This window comes from Phyllobates terribilis, unplaced genomic scaffold (assembly GCF_046119375.1).
Source record: "Phyllobates terribilis strain yellow unplaced genomic scaffold, ASM4611937v1 Scaffold_82__1_contigs__length_6685932, whole genome shotgun sequence".
Taxonomy (NCBI): Eukaryota; Metazoa; Chordata; class Amphibia; order Anura; family Dendrobatidae; genus Phyllobates; species Phyllobates terribilis.
In genome coordinates this window covers 2,616,494-2,635,298 of record NW_027362842.1, presented here as the reverse complement: position 1 = coordinate 2,635,298, position 18,805 = coordinate 2,616,494, and positions in this window count along the sequence as shown.

The following is an 18,805-nucleotide window of genomic DNA, read 5'->3' as shown; positions in this document are numbered from 1 at the left end:
CATGTATAGTAGACCAGCCTTCCCTATTCTGGAGCACTACATTTCCACCATGTAAAGACGAACAGCCTTTCCTATTCTGAAGTAATACATTTCCACCATGCATAGAAGACCAGCCTTCCCTATTCTGGAGCAATACATTTCCGGCGTGTAAAGCAGACCAGCCTTCCCTATTCTGGAGCAATACATTCTGCCATGTATGGAAGACCAGCCTTACTATTCTGGATCAATACATTTCCGCCATGTGTAGCAGACCATCCTTCCCTATTCTGGAGCAATATATTTCCGCCGTGTATAGCAGACAAGTCTTCCCTATTCTGGAGCAATATATTTCCACCATGTATAGCAGACCAGTCTTCCCTATTCTGGAGCAATACATTTCTGCCATGTATATAAGACCAGTCTTCTGTATTCTGGAGCAATACATTTCCGCCGTGTAAAGCAGACCAGCCTTCCATAATGTGCAGCAGTACATTTCCAGCATGTATAGCAGACCAGCCTTCCCTTTTCTGGAGCAAGAAATTTCTGCTGTGTAGAGCAGACCAGCCTTCCCTATTCTGGAGCAATACAATTCAGCCGTGTAAAGCAGACCAGCCTTCCGTATTCTGGAGCAATACATTTCCACTGTGTAAAGCAGACCAGCCTTCCATATTCTGGAGCAATACATTTCCACAATGTATAGAATACCAGTCTTCTGTATTCTAGAGCAATACATTTCCGCCATGTATAGCAGACCAGCCTTCCCTATTCTGGAGCAATATATTTCCGCCGTGTATAGCAGACCAGCCTTCCTTAATATGCAGCAATACATTCCAGCCGTCTATAGCAGACGAGCCTTCCCTCTTCTGGAGCAATACATTTCCACCATGTATAGCAGACCAGCCATCCCTGTTCTGGAGCAATATATTTCCGTCATATATAGCAGACCAGCCTTCCCTATTCTGGAGCAATTTATTTCCACCATGTATAGCAGACAAGCCTTTTCTATTCTGGAGCAATACATTTCCACCGTGTATAGAAGACCAGCCTTCTGTATTCTGGATCAATACATTTCCACCATGTCTAGAAGACCAGCCTTCCCTATGCTGGAGCAATACATTTCCACCATGTATAGAAGACCAGCTTTCCCTTTTCTGGAGCAATACATTCCAGCCGTGTATAGCAGACCAGCCTTCCCTATTGTGGAGAAATATATTTCCACCATGTATAGCAGACCAGCCTTCCCTATTCTGGAGCAATACATTTCTACAATGTATAGCAGACCAGCCTTCCCTATTCACGAGCATATACATTTCCACCATGTATAGAAGACCAACCTTCCCTATTCTGGAGCAATGTATTTCCTCAATGTAAAGCAGACCAACCTTCCCTATTCTGGAGCAATACATTTCCGCCATGTATAGAAGACCAGCCTTCCATATTCTGGAGTAATACATTTCCGCCATGTATAGAAGACCAGTCTTCCCTATTCTGGAGCAATACATTTCTGCCGTGTATAGAAGACCAGCCTTCCCTATTCTGGAGAAAAACATTTCTGCCATGTATAGTAGACCAGCCTTCCCTATTCTGGAGCAATACATTTCCACCATGTATAGAAGACAAGCCTTCCCTATTTTGGAGCAATACATTTCCACCATGTATAGCAGACTAGCCTTCCCTATTCTGGAGCAATAAATTTCCGTCGTGTAAAGCAGACCAACCTTCCCTACTCTGGAGGAACACAATTCTGCCATGTATAGAAGACCAGTCTTACTATTCTGGAGTAATACATTTCCGCAGTGTATAGAAGACCACCCTTCCTTATTCTGGAACAATACATTTCAGTCATGTATAGCAGACCAGCCTTCACTATTCTGGAGCAATAAATTACCGCCGTGTAAAGCAGACCAGCCTTCCCTATGCTGGAGCATCACATTTCTGCCATGTATAGAAGACCAGCCTTACTATTCTGGAGCAATACATTTCCGCAGTGTATAGAAGACCAGCCCTCCTTATTCTGGAACAATACATTACAGGGATGTATAGGAGACCATTCTTCCGTATTCTGGAGCAGTACATTTCCACTGTGGATAGTAGTCCAGCCTTCCCTATTCTGGAGCAAGAAATTTCCGCTGTGTATAGCAGACCAGCCTTCCCTATTCTGGAGCAATATATTTCCAACCTGTAAAGCAGACCAGCCTTCCCTAATGTGGAATAATACATTTCCGCCGTGTAAAGCAGACCAGCCTTCCCTATTCTGGAGCAATATATTTCTGCCATGTAGAGCAGACCAGCCTTCCCTATTCTGGAGCAATACATTTCCGCCATGTATAGAAGACCAGTCTTCCGTATTTTGGAGCAATACATTTCCACTGTGTATAGTAAACCAGCCTTCCCTTTTCTGGAGCAATACATTTCCGCCATGTATAGTAGACCAGCCTTCCCTATTCTGGAGCAATATATATTTCCACCATGTATAGAAAACCAGCCTTCCCTATTCTGGAGCAATATATTTCCGCCATGTATAGCAGACCAGCCTTCTCTATTCTGGAGCAATACATTCCAGCCGTTTATAGCAGACCAGCCTTCCCTATTCTGGAGCAATATATTCCAGAAGTGTACAGCAGACCAGCCTTCCCTATTCTGGAGCGATACATTTCCGCCGTGTATAGCAGACATTTCCGCCATGTATAGCAGATCCTATTCTGGAGCAATATATTTCCGCCATGTATAGCAGACCAGCCTTCTCTATTCTGGAGCAATACATTCCAGCCGTTTATAGCAGACCAGCCTTCCCTATTCTGGAGCAATATATTCCAGAAGTGTACAGCAGACCAGCCTTCCCTATTCTGGAGCAATACATTTCCGCCGTGTATAGCAGACATTTCCGCCATGTATAGCAGACCCTATTCTGGAGCAATACATTTCCACTATGTATAGAAGACCAGCCTGTCCCTATTCTGGAGCAATACATTTCCACCATGTATAAAAGACCAGCCTTCCCTATTCTGGAGCAGTACATTCCAGCTTTGTATAGCAGACCAGCCTTCCCTAATCTGGAGCAATACATTTCCACCATGTATAGAAGACCAGCCTGTCCCTATTCTGGAGCAATACATTTCCACCATGTATAAAAGACCAGCCTTCCCTATTCTGGAGCAATACATTTCCTCCATGTATAGCAGACCAGCCTTCCCTATTCTGGAGCAATACATTTCCGCCATGCATAGAAGACCAGCCTTCTGTATTCTGGAGCAATACATTTCTGCCGTGTATAGAAGACCAGGCTTCCCTATTCTGGAGCAATATATTTCTGCCATGTATAGAAAACCAGCTTTCCCTATTCTGGAGCAATACATTTCCAACGTGAAAAGCAGCCAAGCCTTCATTATTCTGGAGCTATACGTTTCTACGATGTATAGCAGACCAGCCTTCCCTATTCTGGAGCAATACATTTCCACCATGTATAGCAGACCAGCCTTCCCTTTTCTGGAGCAATACATTTCTGCCATGTATAGCAGACCAACCTTCCCTATTCTTGAGCAATACATTTACTCTGTGTTTAGCAGACCAGCCGTCCCTATTCTGGAGCTATACATTTCTGCCATGTATAGAAGACCAGCCTTCTTTACTGTGGAGCAATACATTTCTGCCGTGTATAGAATACCTGCCTTCCCTATTCTGGAGCAACATATTTCTGCCATGTAAAGCAGACCAACCTTCCCTATTCTGGAGCAATACATTTCTGCCATGTATAGAAAACCAGCCATCCCTACTCTGGAGCAATACATTCCCTCCTTCTATAGCAGACCAGTCTTTCCTACTCTGGAGCTATACATTTCCACCATGTATAGAAGACCAGCCTTCCATATTCTGGAGAAATATATTTCCAGCAAGTATAGAAGACCAGCCTTCCCTATTTTGGAGCAATATATTTCCACCATGTATAGCAGATCAGCCTTCTCTTTTCTGGAGCAATACATTCCAGCCGTGTATAGCAGACCAGCCTTCTCTATTCTGGAGCAATACATTCCAGCCTTGTAAAGCAGACCATCCTTCCCTATTCTAGAGAAGTACATTTCCGCCGTGTTTAGCAGACCAGCCTTCCCTATTCTGGAGCAATACATTTCTGCCATGTATAGAAAACCAGCCTTCCTTGTACTGGAGCAATACATTCCAGCCGTGTATAGCAGACCAGCCTTCCCTATTCTGGAGCAATACATTTCCACCATGTATAGAAGACCAGCCTTCCCTATTCTGGAGCAATACATTTCCGCCGAGTATAGAAGACCAGCCTTCCCTATTCTGGAGCAATACATTTTCGCCATGTATAGCAGACCAGCCTTCCCTATTCTGGAACAGTACATTTTCGCCATACATAGGAGACCATCCTTCTCTATTCTGGAGCAATACATTTCTGCCGTATATGGAAGACGAGCCATCCCTATTCTGGAGCAATATATTTCTGGGATAGAAAGCAGACCTGCCTTCCCTATTCTGGAGCAATACATTTCTGCCATGCATAGAAAACCAGCCTTCCCTATTCTGGAGCAATACATTCCCACCTTGTATAGCAGACCAGCCATCCCTATTCTGGAGCAGTACATTCCAGCCATGTATAGCAGACCAGCCTTCCCTATTCTGGAACAATACATTTCTGCCATGTATAGCAGACCAGCCTTCCCTAATCTGGAGCAATACATTTACGCTGTGTATAGCAGACCAGCTGTCCCTGTTCTGGAGCAATATATTTCCGCCATGTATAGCAGACTCGCCTTCCCTATTCTGGAGCAATAAATTTGCACCATGTATAGAAGACCAGCCTTCCCTATTCTGGAGCAATACATTTGCGCCGTGTATAGAAGACCAGCCTTCCCTATTCTGGAGCAGTACATTCAAGCCATGTATAGCAGACCAGCCTTCCCTATTCTGGAACAATACATTTCTGCCATGTATAGCAGACCAGCCTTCCCTAATCTGGAGCAATACATTTATGCTGTGTATAGCAGACCAGCTGTCCCTGTTCTGGAGCAATACATTTCTGCCATGTAAAAGCAGACCAGCCTTCCCTATTCTGGAACAATACATTTCTGCCATGTATAGCAGACCAGCCTTCCCTAATCTGGAGCAATACATTTACGGTGTGTATAGCAGACCAGCTGTCCCTGTTCTGGAGCAATATATTTCCGCCATGTATAGCAGACTCGCCTTCCCTATTCTGGAGCAATAAATTTGCACCATGTATAGAAGACCAGCCTTCCCTATTCTGGAGCAATACATTTGCGCCGTGTATAGAAGACCAGCCTTCCCTATTCTGGAGCAGTACATTCAAGCCATGTATAGCAGACCAGCTGTCCCTGTTCTGGAGCAATACATTTCTGCCATGTAAAAGCAGACCAGCCTTCCCTATTCTGGAGCAATACATTCCCACCATGTATAGAAGACCAGCCTTCCATATTCTGGAGAAATATATTTCCACCATGTAAAGCAGACCAGCCTTCCCTATTCTGGAGCAATACATTTCCACCATGTGTAGCGGACCAGCCTTCTCTATTCTGGAGCAGTACATTTCCAGCATGTATAGAAGACCAGCCTTCCCTATTTTGGAGCAATATATTTCTACCATGTATAGCAGATCAGCCTTCTCTATTCTGGAGCAATACATTCCAGCCGTGTATAGCAGACCAGACTTCTCTATTCAGGAGCAATACATTCCAGCCGTGTAAAGCAGACCAGCCTTCCCTATTCTAGAGCAGTACATTTCCGCCGTGTTTAGCATACCAGCCTTCCCTAATCTGGAGCAATACATTTCCGCCATCTATAGAAGACCAGCCTTCCCTATTCTGGAGCAATATATTTCCGCGTAGTATAGAAGACCAGTCTTCCCTATTGTGGAGCAATACATTTCCGCCATGTATAGCAAACCAGCCTTCCCTATTCTGGAGCAATACATTTCCGCCATCTATAGAAGACCAGCCTTCCCTATTCTGGAGCAATATATTTCCGCGTAGTATAGAAGACCAGTCTTCCCTATTCTGGAGCAATACATTTCCGCCATGTATAGCAGACCAGCCTTCCCTATTCTGGAGCTATACATTTCCGCCATACATAGAAGGCCATCCTTCTCTATTCTGGAGCAATACATTTCTGCCATATATAGCAGACGAGCCTTCCCTATTCTGGAGCAATATATTTCTGGGATGTAAAGCTGACTAGCCTTCCCTATTCTAGAGCAATATATTCCAGCCGTGTATAGTAGACCAGCCTTCCCTATTCTGGAGCAATATATTTCCGCCATGTATAGCAGACTCGCCTTCCCTATTCTGGAGCAATACATTTGCGCCATGTATAGAAGACCAGCCTTCCCTATTATGGAGCAATACATTTGCGCTGTGTATAGAAGACCAGCCTTCCCTATTCTGGAGCAATACATTCCAGCCATGTATAGCAGACCAGCCTTCCCTATTCTGGAACAATACATTTCTGCCATGTATAGCAGACCAGCCTTCCTAATCTGGAGCAATACATTTACGCTGTTTATAGCAGACCAGCTGTCCCTGTTCTGGAGCAATAAATTTCTGCCATATAAAAGCAGACCAGCCTTCCCTATTCTGGAGCAATACATTCCCACCATGTATAGAAGACCAGCCTTCCATATACTGGAGGAATATATTTCCACCATGTAAAGCAGACGAGCCTTCCCTATTCTGGAGCAATACATTTCCACCATGTATAGCAGACAAGCCTTCTCTATTCTGGAGCAGTATATTTCCAGCATGTATAGAAGACCAGCCTTCCCTATTTTGAAGCAATATATTTCCACCATGTATAGAAGTTCAGCCTTCTCTATGCTGGAGCAATACATTCCAGCCGTGTATAGTAGACCAGCCTTCTCAATTCTGGAGCAATACAGTAAAGCCGTGTAAAGCAGACCAGCCTTCCCTATTCTAGAGCAGTACATTTCCGCCGTGTTTAACAGACCATTCTTCCCTATTGTGGAGCAATGCATTTCTGCCATGTATAGATGACCAGCCTCCCCTGTACTGGAGCAATACATTTCAGCCGTGTATACCAGACCAGCCTTCCCTATTCTGGAGCAATACATTTCCACCATGTATAGCAGACCAGCCTTCTGTATTCTGGAGCAATACATTTCCGCCATGTATAGAAGACCAGCCTTCCCTATTCTGGAGCAATACATTTCCACCGAGCATAGAAGACCAGCCTTCCCTATTCTGGAGCAATACATTTCCGCCATTATAGCAGACCAGCCTTCCCTATTCTGGGGCAATACATTTCTGCCATACATAGAAGACCATCCTTCTCTATTCTGGAGCAAAACATTTCTGCCGTATATAGACGAGCCTTCCCTATTCTGGAGCAATATATTTCTGGGATGTAAAGCAGACCAGCCTTCCCTATTTTGGAGCAATACATTTCTGCCATGTATAGAAAACCAGCCTTCCCTATTCTGGAGCAATACATTTCCACCTTGTATAGCAGACCAGACTTCATTATTCTGGAGCTATACATTTCCACCGTGTAGAGCAGACCAACCTTCATTATTCTGGAGGTATACATTTCCACCATGTATAGCAGACCAGCCTTCCCTATTCTGGAGCAATACATTTCCACCTTGTATAGCAGACCAGACTTCTGTATTCTGGAGCAATATATTTCTGGGATGTAAAGCAGACCAGCCTTCCCTATTTTGGAGCAATACATTTCTGCCATGTATAGAAAACCAGCCTTCCCTATTCTGGAGCAATACATTTCCACCTTGTATAGCAGACCAGACTTCATTATTCTGGAGCAATACATTTCCACCATGTATAGCAGACCAGCCTTCTCTATTCTGCAGGAATACATTTCTTCCATATATAGCAGACCAGTCTTCCCTATTCTGGAGTAATACATTCCAGCCTTGTATAGGAGACCAGCCTTACCTATTCTGGAGCAATATATTTTCGCCATGTATAGCAGACCAGCATTCCCTACTCTGGAGCAATATATTTCCTCCGTGTATAGCAGACCAGCCTTCCCTATTCTGGAGCAATACATTTTCACCATGTACAGCAGACCAGCCTTCCCTATTCTGGAGCAATACATTTCTGCCATTTAAAGCAGACCAGCCTACCCTATTCTGGAGCAATACATTTCCGCCATGTATAGAAGACCAGCCTTCATTATTCTGGAGCAATATATTTCTGCCGTGTATAGAAGACCAGCCTTCCTTATTCTGGAGCAATATATTCCTGCCATGAAAAGCAGTCCAGCCTTCCCTATTCTGGAGCAGTACATTTCCGCCATGTATAGCATACCAGCCTTCCCTATGCTGGGGCAATATATTTCCGCGGTGTATAGCAGACCAGCCTTCCCTATTCTGAAGCAATACATTTCCGCCGAGTATAGCAGACCAGCCTTCCCTATTCTGGAGCACTATATTTCCGCCGTGTATAGCAGACAAGCCTTTCCTATTCTTGATCACTACATTCCAGCCGTGTATAGCAAACCAGCTTTCCCTATTCTGGAGCAATGTATTACAACCATGTATAGCAGACTAGCCTTCTGTAATGTGGAGCAATACATTTCTGCCGTGTATAGCAGACCAGCCTTCCCTATTCTGGAGCAATGTATTCCAGCCGTGTATAGCAGACCAGCCTTCCCTATTCTGGAGCAATATATTCTAGCCGTGTATAGAAGACCACCTTCCCTATTCTGGAGCAATAAATTTCCGCTGTGTATAGCAGACCCGCCTTCCATATTCTGGAGCAATATATTCTAGCCGTGTATAGAAGACCACCCTTCCCTATTATGATGCAATACATTTCCACCGTGTATAGCAGACCAGCCTTCCCTATACTGGAGCAATACATCTCCGCCGTGTATAGCAGACCAGCCTTCCCTATTCTGGAGAAATAAGTTCCAGACGTGTATATCAGACCAGCCTTCCCTATTCTGGAGCAATACATTTCCGCCATGTATAGAAGACCAGCCTTCATTATTCTGGAGCAATATATTTCTGCCGTGTATAGAAGACCAGCCTTCCTTATTCTGGAGCAATATATTCCTGCCATGTAAAGCAGTCCAGCCTTCCCTATTCTGGAGCAGTACATTTCCGCCATGTATAGCAGACCAGCCTTCCCTATGCTGGGGCAATATATTTCCGCGGTGTATAGCAGACCAGCCTTCCCTATTCTGAAGCAATACATTTCCGCCGAGTATCGCAGACCAGCCTTCCCTATTCTGGAGCACTATATTTCCGCCGTGTATAGCAGACAAGCCTTTCCTATTCTTGATCACTACATTCCAGCCGTGTATAGCAGACCCGCCTTCCATATTCTGGAGCAATATATTCTAGCCGTGTATAGAAGACCACCCTTCCCTATTATGATGCAATACATTTCCACCGTGTATAGCAGACCAGCCTTCCCTATACTGGAGCAATACATCTCCGCCGTGTATAGCAGACCAGCCTTCCCTATTCTGGAGAAATAAGTTCCAGACGTGTATATCAGACCAGACCTTCCCTATTCTGGAGCAATACATTTCCACAATGTATAGCAGATCAGCCTTCCCTATTCTGGATCAATACATTCCAGTCGTGTATTGCAGACCAGCCTTCACTATTCTGGAGCAAAAAATTACAGACGTGTATATCAGACCAGCCTTCCCTATTCTGGAGAAATACATTTCCGCCATGCATAGAAAACCAGCCTTCCCTATTCTGGAGCAATACATTTTCGGCGTGTATAGCAGACCAGCCTTCATTATTCTGGAGCTATACATTTCCGCCGTGTATAGCAGACCAGCCTTCCCTATTCTGGAGCAATACATTTCCGCCATGTATAGCAGACCAGCCTTCCCTATTCTGCAACAATACATTTCCACCATGTATAGCAGACCAGCCTTCCCTTTTCTGGAGCAATACATTTCTGCCATGTATAGCAGACCAGCCTTCCCTATTCTGGAGTAATACATTTCTGCTGTTTATAGAACACCAGCCTTCACTATTCTGGAGCAACATATTTCTGCCATGTAAAGCAGACCAGCAATACATTTCTGCCATGTATAGAAAACCAGCCTTCCCTATTCTGGAGCAATACATTTCCGCCTTGTATAGCAGACCAGCCTTCCCTTGTCTGGAGCTATACGTTTCCACCATGTATAGCAGACCAGCCTTCCCTATTCTGGAGCAATACATTACTGCCGTGTATAGCAGACCAGCCTTACCTATTCTGCAGCAATACATTTCCGCCATGTATAGCAGACCAGTCTTCCCTATTCTGGAGCAATACATTACAGCCGTCTATAGAAGACCAGCCTTCCCTATTCTGAAGCAATACATTTCCACCGTGTATAGCAGACCAGCCTTCCCTGTTCTGGAGCAATACATTTCCGCCGTGTATAGCAGACCAGCCTTCCCTATTCTGAAACAATTTATTCCAGTCATGTATATCAGATCAGCCTTCCCTATTCTGGAGCAATACATTTCCACCATGCATAGCAGATCAGCGTTCCCTATTCTGGAGCAATACATTCCAGCCGTGAATATCAGACCAGCCTTCTCTATTCTGGAGCAATACATTACAGCCATGTAATGCAGACCAGCCTTCCCTATTCTAGAGCAATATATTCCAGTTGTGTAGAGCAGACCACCCTTACCTATTCTGGAGCAACACATTTCCGCCTTGTATAGCAGACCAGCCTTTCCTATTCTGGAGCATTGCATTTCCACCATGTATAGAAGACCAGCCTTCCCTGTACTGGAGCAATACATTCCAGCCGTGTTTAGCAGACAAGCCTTCCCTATTCTGGAGCAATATATTTCCGCCATGTATAGCAGACCAGCCTTCCCTATCCTGGAGCAATGCATTTCCGCCATGTATAGAAGACCAGCCTTCAATATTCTGGAGCAATACATTTCCGCCGAGTATAGAAGACCAGCCTTCCCTATTCTGGAGCAATACATTTCCACCGAGTATAGAAGACCAGCCTTCCCTATTCTGGAGCAATACATTTCCGCCATGTATAGCAGACCAGCCTTCCCTATTCTAGAGCAATACATTTCCGCCATGCATAGAAAACCAGCCATCCCTATTCTGGAGCAATACATTTTCGCCGTGTATAGCAGACCAGCCTTCATTATTCTGGAGCTATACATTTCCACCATGTATAGCAGACCAGCCTTCCCTATTCTGAAACAATACATTTCCACCATGTATAGCAGACCAGCCTTCCCTTTTCTGGAGCAATACATTTCTGCCATGTATAGCAGACCAGCCTTAACTATTCTGGAGTAATACATTTACGCTATGTATAGCAGACCAGCCGTCCCTATTCTGGAGCAATACATTTCTGTCGTGTAAAGCAGACCAGCCTTCCCTATTCTGGAGCAATACATTTCTGCCATGTATAGAAGACCAGCCTTATCTATTCTGGAGAAATACATTTCTGCCTTGTATAGAATACCAGCCTTTCCTATTCTGGAGCAACATATTTCTGCCATATAAAGGAGACCAGCCTTCCCTATTCTGGAGCAATACATTTCTGCCATGTATGCCAGACCAGCCTTCCCTATTCTGGAGCAATATATTTTCACCATGTATAGAAGACCAGCCTTCCCTATTCTGAAGCAATACATTTCCACCGTGTATAGCAGACCAGCCTTCCCTATTCTGGAGCAATACATTTCCGCCGTGTATAGCAGACCAGCCTTCCCTATTCTGAAACAATATATTCCAGTCGTGTATAGCAGAACAGCCTTCCCTATTCTGGAGCAAAAAATTCCAGACGTGTATATCAGACCAGTCTTCCCTATTCTGGAGCAATACATTTCCACCATGCATAGCAGATCAGCCTTCCCTATTCTGGAGCAATACATTCCAGCCGTGTATATCAGATCAGCCTTCTCTATTCTGGAGCAATACATTACAGCCATGTAAAGCAGACCAGCCTTAACTATTGTAGAGCAATATATTCCAGACGTGTATAGCAGACCAGCCTTCCCTATTCTGGAGCAACACATTTCCGCCGTGTATAGCAGACCAGCCTTTCCTATTCTGGAGCAAAACATTTCCACGATGTATAGAAGACCAGCCTTCCCTGTACTGGAGCAATACATTCCAGCCGTGTTTAGCAGACAAACCTTCCCTATTCTGGAGCAATATATTTCCACCATGTATAGCAGACCAGCCTTCCCTATTCTGGAGCAATACATTTCCACCACGTATAGAAGACCAGCCTTCCCTATTCTGGAGCAATACATTACCGCCGAGTATAGAAGACCAGCCTTCCCTATTCTGGAGCAATACATTTCCGCCATGTGTAGCAGACCAGCCTTCCCTTTTCTGGAGCAATACATTTCCGCCATGCATAGAAAACCAGCCTTCCCTATTCTGGAGCAATACATTTTCGGCGTGTATAGCAGACCAGCCTTCATTATTCTGGAGCTATACATTTCCACCATGTATAGCAGACCAGCCTTCCCTATTCTGGAGCAATACATTTCCACCATGTATAGCAGACCAGCCTTCCCTGTTCTGGAGCAATACGTTACTGCCATGTATAGCAGACCAGCCTTACCTATTCTGCAGCAATACATTTCCGCCATGTATAGCAGACCAGTCTTCCCTATCCTGGAGCAATACATTCCATCCGTGTATAGGAGACCAGCCTTCCCTATTCTGGAGCAATATATTTCCGGCATGTATACCAGACCAGCCTTCCCTATTCTGGAGCAATATATTTTCACCATGTATAGAAGACCAGCCTTCCCTATTCTGAAGCAATACATTTCCACCGTGTATAGCAGACCAGCCTTCCCTATTCTGAAACAATATATTCCAGTCGTGTATAGCAGACCAGCCTTCCCTATTCTGAAACAATATATTCCAGAAGTGTATATCAGACCAGCCTTCCCTATTCTGGAGCAATAGATTTCCACCATGCATAGCAGATCAGCCTTCCCTATTCTGGAGCAATACATTCCAGCCGTGTATATCAGACCAGCCTTCTCTATTCTGGAGCAATACATTACAGCCATGTAAAGCAGACCAGCTTTAAGTATTCTAGAGCAATATATTCCAGACGTGTATAGCAGACCAGCCTTCCCTATTCTGGAGCAACACATTTCCGCCGTGTATAGCAGACCAGCCTTTCCTATTCTGGAGCAAAACATTTCCATGATGTAGAGAAGACCAGCCTTCCCTATTCTGGAGCAATACATTACCGGCGAGTATAGAAGACCAGCCTTCCCTATTCTGGAGCATTACATTTCCGCCATGTATAGCAGAGCAGCCTTCCCTATTCTGGAGCAATACATTTCCGCCATGCATAGAAAACCAGCCTTCCCTATTCTGGAGCAATACATTTTTGGCATGTATAGCAGACCAGCCTTCCCTATTCTGGAGCAATACATTTTCGCCATGTATAGCAGACCAGCCTTCCCTATTCTGCAACAATACATTTCCACCATGTATAGCAGACCAGCCTTCCCTATTCTGGAGCAATACATTGACGCTGTGCATAGCAGACCAGCTGTCCCTATTCTGGAGCAATACATTTCTGCCATGTGAAGCAGACCAGACTTCCCTATTCTGGAGCAATACATTTCTGCCATGTATAGAAGACCAGCCTTCTCTATTCTGGAGCAATACATTTCTGCCGTGTATAGAATACGAGCCTTCCCTATTCTGGAGCAACATATTTCTGCCATGTAAAGCATACCAGCCTTCCCTATTCTGGAGCAATACATTTCTGCCATGTATAGAAAACCAGCCTTCCCTATTCTGGAGTAATACATTTCCGACGTGTATAGCAGACCAGCCTTCCCTTGTCTGGAGCTATACATTTCCACCATGTATAGCAGAACAGCCTTCCCTTTTCTGGAGAAATACGTTACTGCCATGTATAGCAGACCAGTCTTACTTATTCTGCAGCAATACATTTCCGCCATGTATAGCAGACCAGTCTTCCCTATTCTGGAGCAATATGTTTCCGGCATGTATAGCAGACCAGCCTTCCCTATTCTGGAGCAATATTTTTACACCATGTATAGCAGACCAGCCTTCCCTATTCTGGAGCAATACATTTTCACCATGTATAGCAGACCTGCCTTCCCTATTCTGGAACAATACATTTCTGCCATGTAAAGCTGACCAGTCTACCCTATTTTGGATCAATACATTTGTGCCATGTATAGAAGACTAGCCTTCTGTATTCTGGAGCAATATATTTCTGCCGTGTATAGAAGACCAGCCTTCCCTATTCTGGAGCAATATATTCCTGCCATGTAAAGCAGACCAGCCTTCCCTATATCTGGAGCAATACATTTCCACCGTGTATAGCAGACCAGCCTTCCCTATTCTGGAGCTATACATTTCCACTAGGTATAGCAGACCAACCTTCCCTATTCTGGAGCAATATATTTCCGCTGTGTATAGCAGAAAGCCTTCCCTATTCTGGAGCAATACATTCCAGTCATGTATAGCAGACCAGCCATCCCTATTCTGGAGCAATGTATTCCAGCCATGTATAGCAGACAAGCCTTCCCTAATCTGGAGCAATATATTTACGCCATTTAAAGCAGACCAGCCTTCCCTATTCTGGAGCAATACATTTCCACCATGAATAGCAGACCAGCCTTCCCTGTTCTGGAGCAATACTTTACTGCCATGTATAGCAGACCAGCCTTACCTATTCTGCAGCAATACATTTCCGCCATGTATAGCAGACCAGTCTTCCATATCCTGGAGCAATACATTCCATCCGTGTATAGGAGACCAGCCTTCCCTATTCTGGAGCAATATATTTCCGGCATGTATACCAGACCAGCCTTCCCTATTCTGGAGCAATATATTTTCACCATGTATAGAAGACCAGCCTTCCCTATTCTGAAACAATATATTCCAGTCGTGTATAGCAGACCAGCCTTCCCTATTCTGAAACAATATATTCCAGTCGTGTATAGCAGACCAGCCTTCCCTATTCTGAAACAATATATTCCAGAAGTGTATATCAGACCAGCCTTCCCTATTCTGGAGCATTACATATCCACCATGCATAGCAGATCAGCCTTCCCTATTCTGGAGCAATACATTCCAGCCGTGTATATCAGACCAATCTTCTCTATTCTGGAGCAATACATTACAGCCATGTAAAGCAGACCAGCTTTAACTATTCTAGAGCAATATATTCCAGACGTGTATAGCAGACCAGCCTTCCCTATTCTGGAGCAACACATTTCCGTCGTGTATAGCAGACCAGCCTTTCCTATTCTGGAGCAAAACATTTCCACGATGTAGAGAAGACCAGCCTTCCCTGTACTGGAGCAATACATTCCAGACGTGTTTAGCAGACAAACCTTCCCTATTCTGGAGCAATATATTTCCGCCATGTATAGCAGACCAGCCTTCCCTATTCTGGAGCAATACATTTCCACCATGTATAGAAGACCAGCCTTCCCTATTCTGGAGCAATACATTAACGCCGAGTATAGAAGACCAGCCTTCCCTATTCTGGAGCAATACATTTCCGCCATGTATAGCAGACCAGCCTTCCCTATTCTGGAGCAATACATTTCCACCATGAATAGCAGACCAGCCTTCCCTGTTCTGGAGCAATACTTTACTGCCATGTATAGCAGACCAGCCTTACCTATTCTGCAGCAATACATTTCCGCCATGTATAGCAGACCAGTCTTCCATATCCTGGAGCAATACATTCCATCCGTGTATAGGAGACCAGCCTTCCCTATTCTGGAGCAATATATTTCCGGCATGTATACCAGACCAGCCTTCCCTATTCTGGAGCAATATATTTTCACCATGTATAGAAGACCAGCCTTCCCTATTCTGAAGCAATACTTTTCCACCGTGTATAGCAGACCAGCCTTCCCTATTCTGAAACAATATATTCCAGTCGTGTATAGCAGACCAGCCTTCCCTATTCTGAAACAATATATTCCAGAAGTGTATATCAGACCAGCCTTCCCTATTCTGGAGCATTACATTTCCACCATGCATAGCAGATCAGCCTTCCCTATTCTGGAGCAATACATTCCAGCCGTGTATATCAGACCAACCTTCTCTATTCTGGAGCAATACATTACAGCCATGTAAAGCAGACCAGCTTTAACTATTCTAGAGCAATATATTCCAGACGTGTATAGCAGACCAGCCTTCCCTATTCTGGAGCAACACATTTCCGCCGTGTATAGCAGACCAGCCTTTCCTATTCTGGAGCAAAACATTTCCACGATGTAGAGAAGACCAGCCTTCCCTGTACTGGAGCAATACATTCCAGACGTGTTTAGCAGACAAACCTTCCCTATTCTGGAGCAATATATTTCCGCCATGTATAGCAGACCAGCCTTCCCTATTCTGGAGCAATACATTTCCACCATGTATAGAAGACCAGCCTTCCCTATTCTGGAGCAATACATTAACGCCGAGTATAGAAGACCAGCCTTCCCTATTCTGGAGCAATACATTTCCGCCATGTATAGCAGACCAGCCTTCCCTATTCTGGAGCAATACATTTCCGCCATGCATAGAAAACCAGCCTTCCCTATTCTGGAGCAATACATTTTCGGCGTGTATAGCAGACCAGCCTTCCCTATTCTGGAGCAATACATTTTCGCCATGTATAGCAGACCAGCCTTCCCTATTCTGCAACAATACATTTCCACCATGTATAGCAGACCAGCCTTCCCTATTCTGGAGCAATACATTGACGCTGTGTATAGCAGACCAGCTGTCCCTATTCTGGAGCAATACATTTCTGCCATGTGAAGCAGACCAGACTTCCCTATTCTGGAGCAATACATTTCTGCCATGTATAGAAGACCAGCCTTCTCTATTCTGGAGCAATACATTTCTGCCGTGTATAGAATACCAGCCTTCCCTATTCTGGAGCAACATATTTCTGCCATGTAAAGCATACCAGCCTTCCCTATTCTGGAGCAATACATTTCTGCCATGTATAGAAAACCAGCCTTCCCTATTCTGGAGCAATACATTTTCGGCGTGTATAGCAGACCAGCCTTCCCTATTCTGGAGCAATACATTTTCGCCATGTATAGCAGACCAGCCTTCCCTATTCTGCAACAATACATTTCCACCATGTATAGCAGACCAGCCTTCCCTATTCTGGAGCAATACATTGACGCTGTGTATAGCAGACCAGCTGTCCCTATTCTGGAGCAATACATTTCTGCCATGTGAAGCAGACCAGACTTCCCTATTCTGGAGCAATACATTTCTGCCATGTATAGAAAACCAGCCTTCCCTATTCTGGAGCAATACATTTCCGACGTGTATAGCAGACCAGCCTTCCCTTGTCGGGAGCTATACATTTCCACCATGTATAGCAGACCAGCCTTCCCTATTCTGGAGCAATACGTTACTGCCATGTATAGCAGACCAGTCTTACTTATTCTTCAGCAATACATTTCCTCCATGTATAGCAGACCAGTCTTCCCTATTCTGGAGCAATACATTCAATCCGTGTATAGGAGACCAGCCTTCCCTATTCTGGAGCAATATGTTTCCGGCATGTATAGCAGACCAGCCTTCCCTATTCTGGAGCAATATATTTACACCATGTATAGCAGACCAGCCTTCCCTATTCTGGAGCAATACATTTTCACCATGTATAGCAGACCTGCCTTCCCTATTCTGGAACAATACATTTCTGCCATGTAAAGCAGACCAGTCTACCCTATTTTGGATCAATACATTTGTGCCATGTATAGAAGACTAGCCTGTATTCTGGAGCAATATATTTCTGCCGTGTATAGAAGACCAGCCTTCCCTATTCTGGAGCAATATATTCCTGCCATGTAAAGCAGACCAGCCTTCCCTATATCTGGAGCAATACATTTCCGCCGTGTATAGCAGACCAGCCTTCCCTATTCTGGAGCACTACATTTCCGCCATGTATAGCAGACCAGCCATCCCTATTCTGGAGCAATGTATTCCAGCCATGTATAGCAGACAAAACTTCCCTAATCTGGAGCAATATATTTACGCCATTTAAAGCAGACCAGCCTTCCCTATTCTGGAGCAATATATTTCCACCATGTATAGCAGACCAGCCTTCCCTATTCTGGAGCAATACATTTCCACCATTTATTGCAGTCCAGCCTTTCTTATTCTGGAGCAATATATTGCCACGATGAATTGTAGACCAGGCTTCTCTATTCTGGAGCAAGACATTTCCACCATGTATAGAAGAGCAGCCTTCCCTATCCTGGAGCAATACATTCCAGCTGTGCATAGCAGACCAGCCTTCCCAATACTTGAGCAATATATTCCAGACGTGTATAGCAGATCAGTCTTCCCTATTCTGGTGCAATACATTTCAGCCGTGTATAGAAGACCAGCCTTCCCTATTCTGGAGGAATACATTTCAGCTATGTATAGCAGACCAGCCTTCCTTTTTCAGGAGCAATACATTTCTGCCATGTATAGCAGACCAGCCTTCTGTACTCTGCAACAATACTTTTCCACCATGTATAGCAGACCAGCCTTCCCTATTCTGGAGCAACACATTTCTGCCATGTATAGCAGACCAGCCTTACCTATTGTTGAGCAATACATTTCCACCATGTATAGCAGACCAGCCTTCTTTATTCAGGAGCAATACATTTCTGCCATGTACAGAATACCAGCCTTCCCTATTATGGAGCAATACATTGCCGCCTTGTATAGCAGACCAGCCTTCCTTATTCTGGAGCAACATATTTCTGCCATGTAAAGCAGACCAGCCTTCCCTATTCTGGAGCAATACATTTCTGCCATGTATAGAAAACCAGCCTTCCCTATTA